Source organism: Cervus elaphus, chromosome 7, assembly GCF_910594005.1.
Source record: "Cervus elaphus chromosome 7, mCerEla1.1, whole genome shotgun sequence".
NCBI lineage: Eukaryota > Metazoa > Chordata > Mammalia > Artiodactyla > Cervidae > Cervus > Cervus elaphus.
Window position 1 is genome coordinate 25,359,815 of NC_057821.1, and position 15,186 is coordinate 25,375,000.

A 15,186-nucleotide genomic window follows, 5' to 3' on the forward strand; every position below is an offset into this window, starting at 1 on the left:
TCTGGGAAACTTATCCTTAGTGTGTTTAAAAAGAAAGCAGTAACTATCAGAGCAGCAGCTTTGTTATGCAGTGGGCGTCACAGTGAGGAAAAGCTCAACGGAAAGATGGTTCATAGGAGCCACTGCCTTCCCCAAGCAGCTTTCGCCCAGACTGGGGAGAAAGGGAGACATTGTTTTGATTACATTTAAGCACCTCCCTGTGGACCTTTGATACCAGTCCATGAAATTCATCTCATCTTGATTCTCACATCACAGCCCAGGCTTCAGGAACCACTCACTTGTCAGCTGTCGATCAGGAACACTACATACAACTCCTGGGTCTCTTTGTACAGTTCCCAACCACAATAACTGTTTACGGGTGCCTCGCTCCCCACTGAGCAGATAATTGACCTCCTGCTGTGTGCTTGAAAAGATGATGGGTGAGTTAAAGGGTGGGTGGATGGATAGACTGGTGGATGGTTGGATGGTTGAATGGGTAGGTAGATGAATGAATGGATGCGTAGGTTGAAGGTAGGTGGATAGGTGAATGAAAGGTTGGAAAGGTGGATGATTGGATGTGTGGAAGAGTAGATGGATTAATGGATCAATATAAAGGAATCTGGACTTCCCTGGTGGCGCAGACATAAAAAATCCAGCTGCCAAGCAGAAAATGTGGGTTGGATCCCTGGGTTGGGAAGATCCCTTGGAGAAGGAAATGGCAACCCACCGAGTATTCTTGTCTGGGAAATCCCACGGTGGGCTACAGTCCATGGGGTTGCAAGAGTTGGACACAACTTAGCAACTAAACCACCATCATCATGAAGGAATCCATACCATCCCATCTTTATATTGGTGCCCAAGGTAATTCCATAGTGAAGGGACCCCACGGAGAGTCTGCTTCCACACAGGGGATATGTTCAAGAACAAAGCTATATTTAGGTTGGATAGAACCTTGGGGTTGATTTTAATATCCTGAGAGATCGGAATCATAGCTTTTCATGAGTGACTTAGTATTAATAACCACCTCATTCTCTGCTACAGAATAGGTGCTAAGTGGATGTTTGTTGACAAAAATGAATGAATGAATGATTTGGGAAACACAATGAAAGCTCCCCCTGATTCTGATATTCATCCTCACATTCTGATTCTCTGTGATTATATTCCAACATGAAAAGTTCATTCCTTTGTAAATCAAGTATATGTCCAGAAAGTGTCCAGTTATGATGCAAAATATTCCTGGATGCTAAATACATTAAACCCTTTCCATCTGTTTTCTCTTTGGCAGGAATGAGTGGGTCACATTGCTGCTTCACTTGATTCTTTGCTGGGCAAGCCCAGAGGTTTCTCTGGGCTGAAGGACTCGTTGATGAGTGGGAGAGGGCCCTTCACCAGGCAGCACCAGGGTTCTGCAGAGAGAGACAAGACCCCTCTCTCGTGATCTTGGCAGCCAGCCCCTGGCCGCTGCCCCTTCTCAGCAGCCCCTCCTCCTGATAAGAGAAGAATTCCTTGCTTGTCCCCTGGGTTTCCACAAGCTGAGGTGAGGAAAGAAAGAAAGAGAAGAGTAAGAGTGAGAGCAAGAAAGTAAACACCAGAAGATGGGAGGCACAAGACAGTAAAGAGAGAAGAGAAGAAAGAAAGAAAGCGAGGCTGGATATAGGCAGTGGGTAGGAAAGAGAAAAAAAAAAAATAGATTCTCTTTGCAACACAGTGCTTCTAGTAATAATATCATCATTATCTTGCCTGAACAATGTGCGAGGACTCTGTCTACTCACTATACAACATGAAAATGGAACGCGTTCCCATCAGCCTCATCAGAAATCTTGGCAGATACTGTCAGAAAGTGGTACCGCTTCTGAGATGTGATTTTTCAGTAGTAGATAGCGTACTTTTTGATTGGGGCTGGGAAAAAGAGAAAAAGGGAGTTGATCTCTGTTTTTTCTTTCTTTTTTTAATCCTGAAATTCTTTTCCCCAAGGAGGTTTTGCCCTAGCCCACATCGAACTCCTTGAAACAGCCACGTCAGCATGACCAGTGGTCTGGGGCTGACCTGCGGTCTTAGGCCCACGCCAGCCCCTGTGCCAGGGCCTGTTCCTTTGAAATAGCCTTTCTGCTCAGTCTCCAAGGCCCACCCCACGAGGCCCTGACCTCCCCTACCCCCCACTCTTCGTAGTTTCCAGTCCCCTCTTCCACTTCCGCCCAGACCTTGGTGTCCCTGTCCTGCACGGAGACGTCTGAAATGGATGGTTCAAGCAAAGAGCGTTTTGTTCCAGGCTGAAGCAGGCTCAGGGAGCCCGGCAGGGCCAGAGGCGGGAGCGGGCACCTCAGTCCACAGACTGAGGCCTCGCAGTGTGCGGGCTCCCCACGGCCAGCACCACCTTTTCCTGGGAAGGCGGCCAAGGCCTGCGGCCCCGGGTAGGAAATCCCCAATGAGAGGCCCTTCCTGAGCGCCACAGAAAATGCTTCTTTTCATCGACTCCAGTCCCCTTCCTTTCTAGCGTGAAGGCCCAATCACGCCCCCCTTCCTGGCCTTCCACACTCCACTCACATGCCAAGTGCCCCGCCCGGCGCCTGCTGGCTCCTGCACCCCTTCCCCAGCACCCTCGGCCGGGCTCCCCCAGCCCCTGGAAGGCCGCCTCCTCCCCGCCACTGGGGCCACCAGCTCTCCCTCCAGCCAGCATCCTGGGACCTCCCAGCCCACTCTTCCAATTGGCGACCCAGCATCTCCTGGAGGGAGCTCCTGTCAGGTTAAACAGAAAGGGTTTGTTGACTTTGCCAGATTAGCAAGGGGAGCAAATTCCATGGATGCCACAGTCCCAGAGTCTCAAAGTTCAGACCTCCTGTTTGATAGCAGGAGCATGGTGATGGAGGTGGCCTGAGATCACATGAAAGAATAACAACGACAGCCATTGCTCTTGATGGAGCAATTACCAGCTGGCACCCAACGGTCTCTGCCCTCTCGCGAACTTCTAACGTAATCCTCACGGCAACCTCAGCAGCAGGTACTGCTGGTAGCCCCGACTTACAGGAAGTAGACGCCCAGAGATACTAAGTAACTGGCCCACGGCCCCAGGACAGTAGGAGGCAGAGCAGGGTACGCCTGGGGATGGCCCCCCGTCCCCACCCTCGCCTCTCCAGACGTGCCCTGGGGGCAGGAGGAGACTTAGATTCCAAACTGGTTCTGCCACTCCCCAGGTGGGTGACCTTAGGCCAGCTACACTCTTTTCTAATCGGAAACATTAAGAGGAAGAGGTGATTTCTTGGGGCCCTTCCACGTGGTGATGCTGTTACTTTCCCCCCTCAATTATAAAGGCAGTCAGAAACATCTCCAAACTTTCTGGACCTGGGGTCAACCACAGGCAAAGGGATGGAGTGGGTGGCAAAAGTGATTGTCGGTGACCCCTCAGGGTTCCATCTACCATATTTCCCTCTGTCCAAACCAGGCCTCTGGAGTGGTCCAGTGGCTAAGACTCTGTGTTTCCAATACAAGTGGCCTGGGTTCCAGCCCTGGGAACTAGATCCCACATGCTGCAAATAAGACTCGATGCAGCTAAATAAATAAATAAATATTTTAAAAAAGAAGAAGACAGCCGAAAACCATTGGCATGTCTGTCCTGGAGCTTACTCGATCCCTGCCCTCACTGTGGTACTTCTTCCTGATTTTACGGACTGTTGCCAGCACCCACAGGGAACTTGGCTTTTCACCCAGTCCCAGGGGAAAATCCCTAGTTTTCCCTAGTTATCCCTAAGCCAGGGATAGTTATCTCAGTCTCTTTTGCCCTTACTGGCTTACGAGATGAGCAGGGGTGTTAGTTTACTATTGCTGCCATAACAAATGAGCATAAAACAACACAAACTTATTTTCTTATAGCTGTATAATTCAGAAGTCGGGTATAGATCTCACTGGGCTAAAATCAAGGCTGCAGGTCTGAGTTCTTTTCTGTAGCCTCTGGGCAAGAACTGATTTCCTTGCTCTTTTAGGTATAGGTAGAATTGAGTTTCTTGCAGCTGAAAGACTGAGGTCACTAGCTATTATTATATAATATATATAATATATTATTATATTATTAGTATCTAGTGGCCTCTTTCTTACATATAACCCCTGCCCCACACTACCATCTCTATCACCCAACTGGGTTTATGTGATTATGCCGTTTTTTGTTGTTGTTTTTTTTTTGATGGGGGTGTTGGCCACACAAGATGGCTTTCGGGATCTTATTTCCTCGCAAGAGACTGAACCCATGCCCCCTGCAGTGGAAGTTCGAAGTCCCAACCACTGGACCACCAGGGAATTCCCATATGTGATTATGCTGAACATCCTAGAAATCCAGGATAGCCTCTCCATCTCAAGAATCTACCTTTAACCTACAAAGTCCCTGTTGTCATTTAAAGTAACAAATTCACAGGCTCCAGGGAATAAGAGTACAATCGTCTTTGGAGGCCATTGTCTGCCTGCTATAGCTTGTGACCCACTGTGGCTGATGAGATACAGAGGAAATCTGCTGGGGCTTGGAGAAAGATTTTGCTCCCTGCTACAATGATTTTGGGGCTTCCCTGGTATCTCAGCTGGTAAAGAATCTGCCTGCAATGCAGGAGACCCAGGTTTGATTCCTGGGTCGGGAAGATCCCCTGGAGAAGGGATAGATTACCCACTCCAATATTCTTGAGCTTCCCTGGTGGCTGACAGTAAAGAATCTGCCTGCAATGCGGGAGACCTGGCTTCGATCCCTAGGTCAGGAAGATTCCCTGGAGAAGAAAATGGTAACTCACTCCAGTATTCTTGCCTGGAGAATCTCATGGACAGAGGAGCCTGGCAGGCTACAGTCCATGGGGTCGAAAAGAGTTGGACACGACTGAGCGATTAAGCACAGCACAGCATAATGATTTTGAGGTTTGCCCCACTCTTACCTACTTTAATTGAGGAGATGTGAGCTGTGGCAACCATCATACCATGCTTGGCATCAATGCCAAGAACGAAAGCTAACACAATGAGAACAGAAGTGGAAATATCAAAATGAAAAGAGTGCTTGGCCTTTTGATGACAATGTTGAGCCACTGAATCAACACAGCCTATTAACCTACTCCTGCTGGCCCTCTGTTTAGGGCTGGAGGAGGACCCTTTATTTCTGCTTATGGCTGGGGATTAGTCTTAGAGGAACAGATCGCCCATGGTCCACAATGCCATGTGCCAGACTGTACAGATGTGAGAGTTTGACCATAAAGAAGGCTGAGTGCCGAAGCATTGATGCCTTTGAACTGTGGAGCTGGAGAAGACTTGAGAGTCCCTTGGACTGCAAGGAGATCAAACTAGTCAATCCTAAAGGAAATCAACCCTGAATATTCATTGGAAGGACTGTTGCTGAAGCTGAAGCTCCAATACTTTGACTATCTGATGTAAAGAGCTGACTCACTGGAAAGACCCTGATGCTGGGAAAGATGGAGGGCAGGAGGAGAAGTGGGAGGCAGAGGATGAGATGGTTAGATAACATCCCTGACTCAGTGGACATGAATTTGAGCAGCAATTTCTAGATAGTGAAGGACAGGGAAGCGTGGTGTGCTGTAGTCCTTGGGGGTCTCGAAGAGTCAGACATGACTTGGCAACTGAACAGTAACAACAAATACGGTACATCCTGGTTGAAAGGATTGTCTGAATTGCACCTGAACTTGCTGTATCCTTCAAACCTGGTGACTTGGACTGCCGGTTGCCCTCACGACAGCTCAGTCTCCCCAGAGCTGCTTCAGGAAGTCTCAACTTTTCCCTCCCTGTTAATCCTGTATTTTCAGATTCACGTCTTACCTGCACTCTGCCCAGCTTGATACTTCTGGTGTATCATAATATCCAGACATCCCAGACTGCTGGCCATTCCCTGAACAGTCCTTCCACTTTCACATGCTTCTACGCCATCCCTTCAGGCTGTTCCCTCAATTGGAAATAATCTTTCTACACTCACATATCTTCACCATTAAATCCCTGCAACCATATTGTGATGCTATTATTCCCTGGCAAATGATTCAGAAACATCAGGTAACTTATTTAAGGGGACGTGGCCAGCATGTGGCAGAACTGGGATGCGGATGCAGGTCTCTCTGACTTCAATGCCTGTGTCCTCTGACACTCTTCATTTGGCATTTTAGAGAAGACAAGTTATGAACAGCCCAAGTCATGAGGGACTTGTCCCCTTACACATCTTATAAGCACCCTGAGGGCAGGGAGTGAGTCATTTCTTATTGCCTCTCAGAGTTACAGTCAAGGTCAACAACTGCCTTGGGGGTTGGGGCTTGGAGCTCTGATTTGTAATGTTTTCTAGTGGGTAAATACCCCCATCATGACTGATTTCAACATCCCAGTGTGACCTTACTGAACCAGGAACTGGGAAGACTGAACGGTGCACAGCATCATAGGTTGCACATAGGTTTGCACTATAGGTTTCCACCAACACTCCCTTCTCCAGGGGATCTTCTTGACTCAGGGATCCAACCCAGGTCCCCTGCATTGCAGGCAGATTCTTGACTATCTGAACCACCAGAGAAGCCCACAGATAAATAGATGTGAATAATCTCAAAAACACAGATACCCACTCCAATATTCTTCCCTGGAGAATTCCATGGACAGAGGAGGAGCCTGGTGGGCTCTATAGTCCATGGGGTCACAAAGAGTCAGACATGACTGAGCAACTGACAGTTTCACTTTTTTTTCAACCTCAAGAACACAGATAACAGCAAATGCAGTAAAATCCTTAGGCAGTGAATGAGTTTTGATCATTTCTTAAAATTTGTTTTAAATCCAGTTGCTTCTATTTTAATTGTATATAAATTGCTGCTGCTGCTGCTGCTAAGTCACTTCAGTCGTGTCTGACTCTGTGCGACCCCATAGACGGCAGCCCACCAGGCTCCCCCATCCCTGGGATTCTCCAGGCAAGAACACTGGAGTGGGTTGCCATTTCCTTCTCCAATGCATGAAAGTGAAAAGTGAAAGTGAAGTCGCTCAGCCGTGTCCGACTCTTAGGGACCCCATGGACTGCAGCCCACCAGGCTCCTCCATCCATGGGATTTTCCAGGCAAGAGTACTGGAGTGGGGTGCCATTGCCTTCTCCAGATATAAATTAATCTTTAGTAATTGTTGTGTTTAACCATAGGCTGCAAAGTTCCTGAGAACTTAACGATTAGGTTCACACCTGGTTTGAGCTAGCTCCAGCACGCCATTGCTGGAGTCTAGTCCCAGGCTTTGCTTTTAGTTGGTTCTAGAACGGTGGTGAGAATGCTAATAAAAAGAACATGCTCATCTACTAATGAGCTTTGAATAGAGCTGGTAACTAGACTTCAATATTCTTTCCCCTGTCTGACAATGTCTTAGTTCCCTCACTCAGACAGAAGGCCAAACAAATAAAAACTAGCTGAGGGTGGAGACCAAGGCACAGCCAAGGCTCCAACTAAGGTCTGCGAAAACTGAACTCTGCCCCATGCCAGGGTGGGGCCCTGGGACTGCTTCCAATTCAAAACAGTCCAGGGCAACTGGGCTTGAGCAAGTAACTGTCCTCTCTTCATGTTCCCTGCCCACACCCACGGCCAGAGCAGTAACTGAAGAAAAAGTACCAGTCGGGTCGCGGTTTTCTCACATTCCAGAAGGGAAAGCGCCCCCAGGAACTGGGGAGCCTGAAAAGAAGCAACTAGATTGCTCCTTCCAAAGGCACAAAGAAGTGCTGCGAGGGGGGCCGCCTTAACCTTTTGTTCTGGGTGCAGGGCTGACGTCGCTGGAAACTGGAGTGGGCAGGCGCGGCGTGGGGAGGGAGAGGGCCTCTCAGCGCTACCCCTGCCCCGGCCCAGGGGTTGGATTAAGACCATATATGGACTCGGGCTCAGGCCGGCATCGGGGCTCCCAGAAAATTGCATTTTGGGATTAAGTCATTGCTACCAGCAAAAGGGAAGCCCCCAGAAAGGCTGGTCAGCATAAAGGAATCTGGCCAATTGTGGTCTGGCGTGGAGCGATGAGGGACGGGGCGGGGGTGAGATGGGGGCGGGGGTGCAGCCCCTTTCCAGCCCAGCAGCTCTTAGGAAGGAAGGCCGGAGGCCGCGAGTGAGCTGTGGGAGTGACTCTCAGCCACAGCACCAGGGGAGGGACTCGGCAGGGGACCCGCCCCCTTCCTCAGACTCCCTGCTGCCTCGGAGGGACTGGGGCTCTAAAGACTTTATCTCTGATTCAGATGCGGCGAAGAACTCCAAAATCTCAGATATGGGGGGCAGCCTCCTCGACTCTGGGTGAAGGCGGCTCTGACACTGCCCAAGGCACAGAAACCCGACTAGCCAAGTGAGGGATAGTCCAGGCTCCCAGTTACTCCGGGGTCGAGATGGGTCCACCCCGGGGAAATCCGAGCAAGTGAACCCCCTCTCCCTCCCCCTAAGTCCAGACTAGGTCAGCCCAGGGTGACCTAACTGGGGCTTGGGAATCCAGGGGAACAGGAAAGGAAAGGGTGGGTTGAAAGTGATCTGGCAAAGTGGTTTTTAAAAGAGGGCCAATAAATTGGATCCAATTTACAAAGATTAATTAACTTGTTTTGCTGTTGTCTCAGCAATTGAGTGGCTTTAACTGTTTTTGTTTTTTTTTTTTTTAAGGACTAGCTTGAATTATGTAAGGACACTTCTGTCTCTGTGCACCTCTTGATTTGATTCAAAAGACCAGAAACACAGATTATTCTCTCTCAGTGAGAATGAACTGCTCCATAGGCAAAATGAAGAGAAATCTCACAAACATAAGGTGCAGAGAAAGAAGGCAGACACAAAGGAGGACTGTGAATCCCATTCATATCAGCTCGGAAACAGGCAAATCCATCTGTGATGTTAGAAGTCGGTATGGTGGTTCCTTTGTTGGTGTGAGTGGCTGGGAGGGGCAGGAGGGCCTCGGGTGCCGTGATGGGCTCAGTCTTTGTCCAGATGCTGCTTACACAGATGTAGACACACTTCGATGTCTGTTCACTTAGGATCTGTGACATGTATGTCTGTTATATTGCATTCAAAGTTTCCACAAAAAAGTAAACAAACCAGAATGTAATTTTGTAAAGTAAGTTGTAAGAGCATAAGAGTGAATTCCTCCATGCCAACCAGAAATAAACCCCTAGTGTCAGCATGGCTGATGTCGACCCCACTGCCGCTGTTCACTGATGTGGGGGTCTTGGGAGCCCAGCTCCCCACTTCTCACATCCTCTGGTGCAGAAAAAAGGGGGTGTGGTTTAATTAAATGTTCTCCCAGAGAAGACACCTCTTCCTACCTGTTTAGGTGGAGATGGAACAGATTGAATGTTTGCTTGACCTCTCCTGTGATCTTGTAGAGGAAAGTTCTGCAGGCTTGGTGAGCCTACAGCTCAGATTTCACAGTCAAAGCGCACATACACATGGGCATACACGTGTGCACACGGGGGAGTGTTGAGCTCCTCTCAGCATTCTCTCATTACCCATCGTCAGCCTTGACTTTCCCATTCATCTCTGTCCTCATCTCATCTCCACCTCCTTGATCTTAGTAAGTGTATTTGTCTCCTGGGGTTGCCATACAAAGTACCACAGACTACATGGCTTAAGACAACAGAAAATTTTCATCTCACAATTCTGGAGGCTAGAAGTTCAAGATCAAGGTGCTGGCAACCACGACAGGATCTTTTCTGTGCCTCTCTCCTAGCTTCGGGTGGCCTCAGTGATCCTTGGCTGGGGGATGATGGCTCCAATACTTCGCCTCCATTTGGCATTCTCTCATGACCTCTGTCCCTCTGTGTACATCCATGCGCAAATTTTCCCTTCTTGTTAGGGACACCAGGCATATTGGTTAGGGCTCCCCCTAATTCCCTCACCTAAACTTGATGACCTCTGTCAAGACCCTATTTCTGGGCTTCTCTGGTGGGCCAGTGGTAAAGAATCCACTTGCCAATGCAGGAGACATGAGTTCAATCCCTAGTCTGGGAAGATCCCACATGCCACAGGGCAACTAAGCCTGTGCAACACAACTATCAAGCCTGTGCTCTGGAACCCGAGCTCTGCCACAATGAAAACCCCAAGCACTGTAGCTAGAGAGGAGCTACTGCTACCAGAAACTAGAGGAAAACCCTCCTAGCAAGGAAGACCCAAAACAACCAGAAAAAAAAATCAATAAATAAAATTATTTTTAAAAAGATTCTATTTCCAAAAACAGTCATACTCTGAGGTATGAGGGGCTAGACTTTCAACATGTATTTTTTTTGGAGAACACAATTCAGCTCAACATCCAGTGATTAAAAGACTTCAGGAAAAACTAAAGTCCCAGCTCTATACCCTGCCAGGAAAGAGTAAGGATTCCAGGTCAAGATCAAACATCAAGAGGGACTTCCCGCAGTCCAGTGGTTGAGACTTTGAGCTTTCACTGAAGGGGACCTGGGTCAAGGAATAAGATCCCACAAGCCAAGAGGAATGACCAAAAAAAAAAAGAAAGAAATTTAAAAAATAAGATGGAGCACCAAGAGACTTGAATAAGTAGTAATAATCTCTCATGTTTTTCTCATACTTCCCATACCCAAAGCACATTCATAATCAAAATACCATTTGGTTCCCCACAGTGAGCAAAGTGAATTTCCCAGATGGCTCAGTGGTAAAGAATCCGTCTGCCAATGCAAGAAACAAGAGTTCAATCCCTGGGTTGGGAGGGTCCCCTGGAGGAGGAAATGGCAACCCACTCCAGTATTCTTGCTGGAATAATCCCATGGACAGAGGAGCCTAGCAGGCTACACTTCATGGAGTCAGAGTCAGACACTACTGAAGCGACTAAGCATTCACACACACGTACACTTGCTGGTGGAGAAAAATGGAGATGCGGTAAGAAAGGTAGAAATGCAAGCTCTGGGGCCAGACCGCCTGGGTTGGAATCTCAGCTCCATCTGCTACCAACTGCTTGACCTTGGGAAGGTTATCTCTGTACCTTGGTTTCCTCACTTGTCGAACAGGGATGTCCTGAGGATGAAATGAATTAATAGAAGAAGCACTTACAACAGTGCCTGGTACGAATGGATAAACGTTAGCTACAGCAAAGTCAGGACACCAGACAGCGTCATCCACATCTTACAGATGAGGAAACAGACGAACGGGGTGATTCAAGGCAGATCCAGAATGGATCCAAAACTCAGCACTGATTCATGGGCTTTCTGGCCTGACTTGCTGTCCTCTTTAGGTAATAATAACAACAATGACAGTTACCTCTCACTGAGCACACACTCACTGCCAGGCACTGTGCTTTATATACAGCATCTCATTTTAATTTTCACAGGACCCTGTGAAGCTAGGCTTGTGATCCCCACTTTAGAGCTGAAGCACCCAGCTAGTGATGAGAAGCCAGGTTTTGACTACAGGCCTCTGCAACCTCAGGGTCTGAGTTTTCAATCCCTTATGCACCATCTTCTTCCGTAATAGCTCAGTTGGTAAAGAAAACCTCCTGCAATGCAGGACACCCCGGTTCAATTCCTAGGTCGGGAAGATTGGCTGGAGAAGGGATAGGCTACTCACTCCAGTATTCTTGGGCTTTCTTTGTGGCTCAGCAGGTGAAGAATCTGCCTGCAATGTGGGAGACCTGGGTTTGATCCTTGGGTTGGGAAGATGCCCTGGAGAAGGGAAAGGCTACCCACTCCAGTATTCTGGCCTGGAGAATTCTGGCCAGGGTCGTAAAGAGTCAGACACGACTGAGCGACTTTCACTATCACTATAACCTCTGGAAAGATGACCATTGTAGTTGCTTGCTTTATAAACATGGTGTTGCCAGGATGAATTGGGTGACATTTGTAAGTTCCCCCAGGGTTAGGAAGCAGCCACTCCTAACCATCCTTCTTACTGCTACAGGCATTGGGGCCCCATACATAAGCGTCCCATCTGCGCCCACGGAAGGATTTGCAGATCAGACACCAGAGCTTAGGGTGCCAACCCTGGGAGGGAAGAGGTGCCAGATGAGAGCTTGATAGCCAAAGCTGGGGCTGGGCGCCAGCGGGATCCTCTGATGCTGCCGAGCAGATAGAGGATGTGGTGCCAGCACCCAGAGGGAGCTGCAGTGCCCGGGCACAAAGGCTCGGGGACACCTTTCAAGTCTGTGCGGAGACAGAGGAATGACACCCCCCGCCCCGCCCCGCTGGGTGCAGCTAGTCCTGGAGGGGGATGCTCCTCCTCAGATGGGCTTCAGACACCGCCTGCCTGGTTGGAGACATCAAGCAAAGCCCTAATGGCAGCAGCCCTCTGGAGGCTTCACCCAGGCTGGGCTGACACACGTCCCAATGTTCACACATGGTTGTGGCTGACAGCCCAGGCAGACACGACTGTTTTGGCTTCTCTGACTCTTCTCCCTCTGATTCTTCTCCCTCTATCAGCAGTACCACACTCAGAGTCCTTGATCCCAGCTCTCCTGATTAGGGTCGCCGCAATCTGTGGGTCCCCGCCTGTGCCCCCGTTGGGGCCCCCTGGTGGATCCACCAAGGTTAAAGGCATCAGTGGAGGCTGGGAATAAGGCCAGTGGGGTGGTGCAGACGGGGAGGGAGGGTTTGGTGGATATTTTCCCAACAAAATTTAAAGAGTGCTGTCTGAGGCTTCCCTGGTACTGCCTGCCAATGCATGGGACATGGGTTCAATCCCTGGTCTGGGAAGATCCCACATGCCGAGGAGCACCTAAGCCGGTGTGCCACAACTACTGAAGCCTGAGTGCCTAGAGTCTGTGCTTCTCAACAAGAGAAGCCACCACAAGGAGAAGCCTGCACACCGCAATCAAGAGGAGCCCCAGCTTGCTCCATCTAGAGAGAGCCCACATGCAGCAACAAAGACCCACCACAGCCAAGTAAAATAAGTAAATAAACTTAAAAAAATTAATAAAGAACGTGGTCTGAATCTCTCTTGTTCCCCTGGCGAACAAGATTTACGGTGACAGCTCTGACCCTGGAGTGGACTTTGGGGGATGGGGGGGCAGAATAAAAAGTTGGCCTCCTCCTTTGACTTCCATTTAGACCAGCTCTCCAGGGGCACTGAGAATGACTTATAGAGTTCTCCCAGAAGAATGAGGGCTGTGGCCTCAGCCAAAGGTGTTTACTCCTGTGGAGGTGGGATTTTTATTGTTAGTTTCAACATCAAGGAGGTGTGAAGGTTAGGTACAAATCCTGTCAATCAATACCACCTGAGGAAGGCCGGAAAGGGTCTCCACAGGCCGGGGCTTCTCAGACTTCAGATGCACAGTGTGGAAGCAGCTGGGAATCTCATGAAAATGCAGATTCTCAACCAGTAGGTCTGGGGGGACTCAAGGGACTTGTGTTTCTGACTTACTTGCCCCTGAGGTTTGTCTTCTGAACTAAGAGATACTCCTGTTCTGCCCTGGCATTCCCTTCCACACATACCACCGCTGCCAAAAACCTAAAATAAAACAGGGTAATTGCATTTTCTGAAAGTGTCTTACACAATCCAAATCATTGGGAAAGGACTGCCATCTTGTATGTAGAATTTTTATCTGTCCCCTCCTGTTTCCCTGCCAAGAATGGTCTTAATGATCAGGTCAGAGGGTAGAGCAAAGGATGAAGAGGATTTCATGGGAGTCTTGGGCAATCTTAAAGAAAGAGCAGAATCAACCATGAAAATGACCAGATTTTGCTCTAAAATAGTCTTAAAGGTGATTTGGATATGTATGCATAACAATACTAGAAAACATGGTTAAAGACATAATTCTATCTGTTCTTTGTGCTTTTCTGTATTCCCCAAATTTTCCACAAATGAACCTATGTCACTTTCACTTTTTTTTTGGTTGCACCTTGAGGTACGCAGGATCTTAGTTCCCACACCAGGGATGGAACCTGCGCCCCCTGCAGCGGAATTGAGGAGTAGTCTTAACCATGGGACCACTAGGGAAGCTCCTGCTTCCACTTTTTAAAAAAAGTCTAACCTTGAAACATTCTGGACTTTGGAAGTGCATTGGTCTTGCCTATGGTGCTGGGAACCAGAACAGAATCTTTAACCTCTAAGAGCTAATACTGTATAGATAGGTGCAGTCTGCAGAGAACTGAACCCTGGGAGATGGAGGGAGGGCAAAGATCTTCTGGAGTTGATGAGACCAAGCCAGCATGCGGGTCAGCATTGAATCACCACTTAGCGTTGAAGGAGGGAGGGAGACAGCCCCTGGGGAGCACCCTGCCTCTGCCTCCTGAGGTCATGCTGACCGCTTGTAGCCCAAGGTCTGATTTATTTCAGTTTCTACGTTTGCGAGCAAGGCCAGTTTGCATAAATGTTGGTCTGGCATCTTGATCCGTGTTTACAAATCAATGAGCAGACTACTGAAATCAATAAACTGTGATTGAGTGCATTTTATAGATGAGAAAAGGCGGGTTGGGGGAGGGAGGTTAGAAAGAGTGGAATTAATCATGGAAATGGAAACTTCATAACTCAGTTTCCCTCCCAGGACATTTCCTCTCCATCAGGGATTCCCCATCTTCGGAAGTGTTAGAGCAGCGTGACTCTGGATTATTAGCAGCATGCTTTGTATACAGTAGGTGCTCATTTTTAAAAATACCCTGATGTTTCTTTCACAATCTGAGTATAGAGCCCTGAGCAGTTTTAGGAAATTGCTATCTTTCCCCACTGGTAGCAACAAGCTTTGAAAGAGGTTTGCATATTCCATCACCAATACCTATTTGTTAAACAAAAGAATATCAAAACAATAAGATTTAGGAGGATTGAAAAAACAAAACAGGTTGCTAAGAGACAGAAAAAGAGATGGCTCTAAATGTAGCAATATTCTTTTATGTTTACACATATAAGATGGCTTTCTAGGTTTCACACACATGATTTCTAATGCTTGAGAAAATAAAATTAGAGGAGGGCTGCCTTCTCAGGTCCCTCCACCCTCTGTGCGGCAAAGAAGACTGGTTACTACCTTGACTGATCTCTGTACTGCTTATTTGCTAGGCCCTCTCGAATTTGAATAATCTTCATCCTTCATGCCTAGGTTGCAAAGGTAAATATAAGCGACATTTGCTCTTTTGTCTCCAGTCTTCACTCCTCTGGGTCCTTTGTTGACCTACACCCATGATCCTTCCCATCAGGTGTCCTGTATTTTCATGGCTTCCTCTAGAAAAAAGAGGAAAAACTATATACGGGTCTGAACAACTGATAATGATGACAGTTTAGAGTAGTCGCGATGTGGTATTCCAGGCCAAACTGCAGACCAATTTGTCTCCTAAGGCTC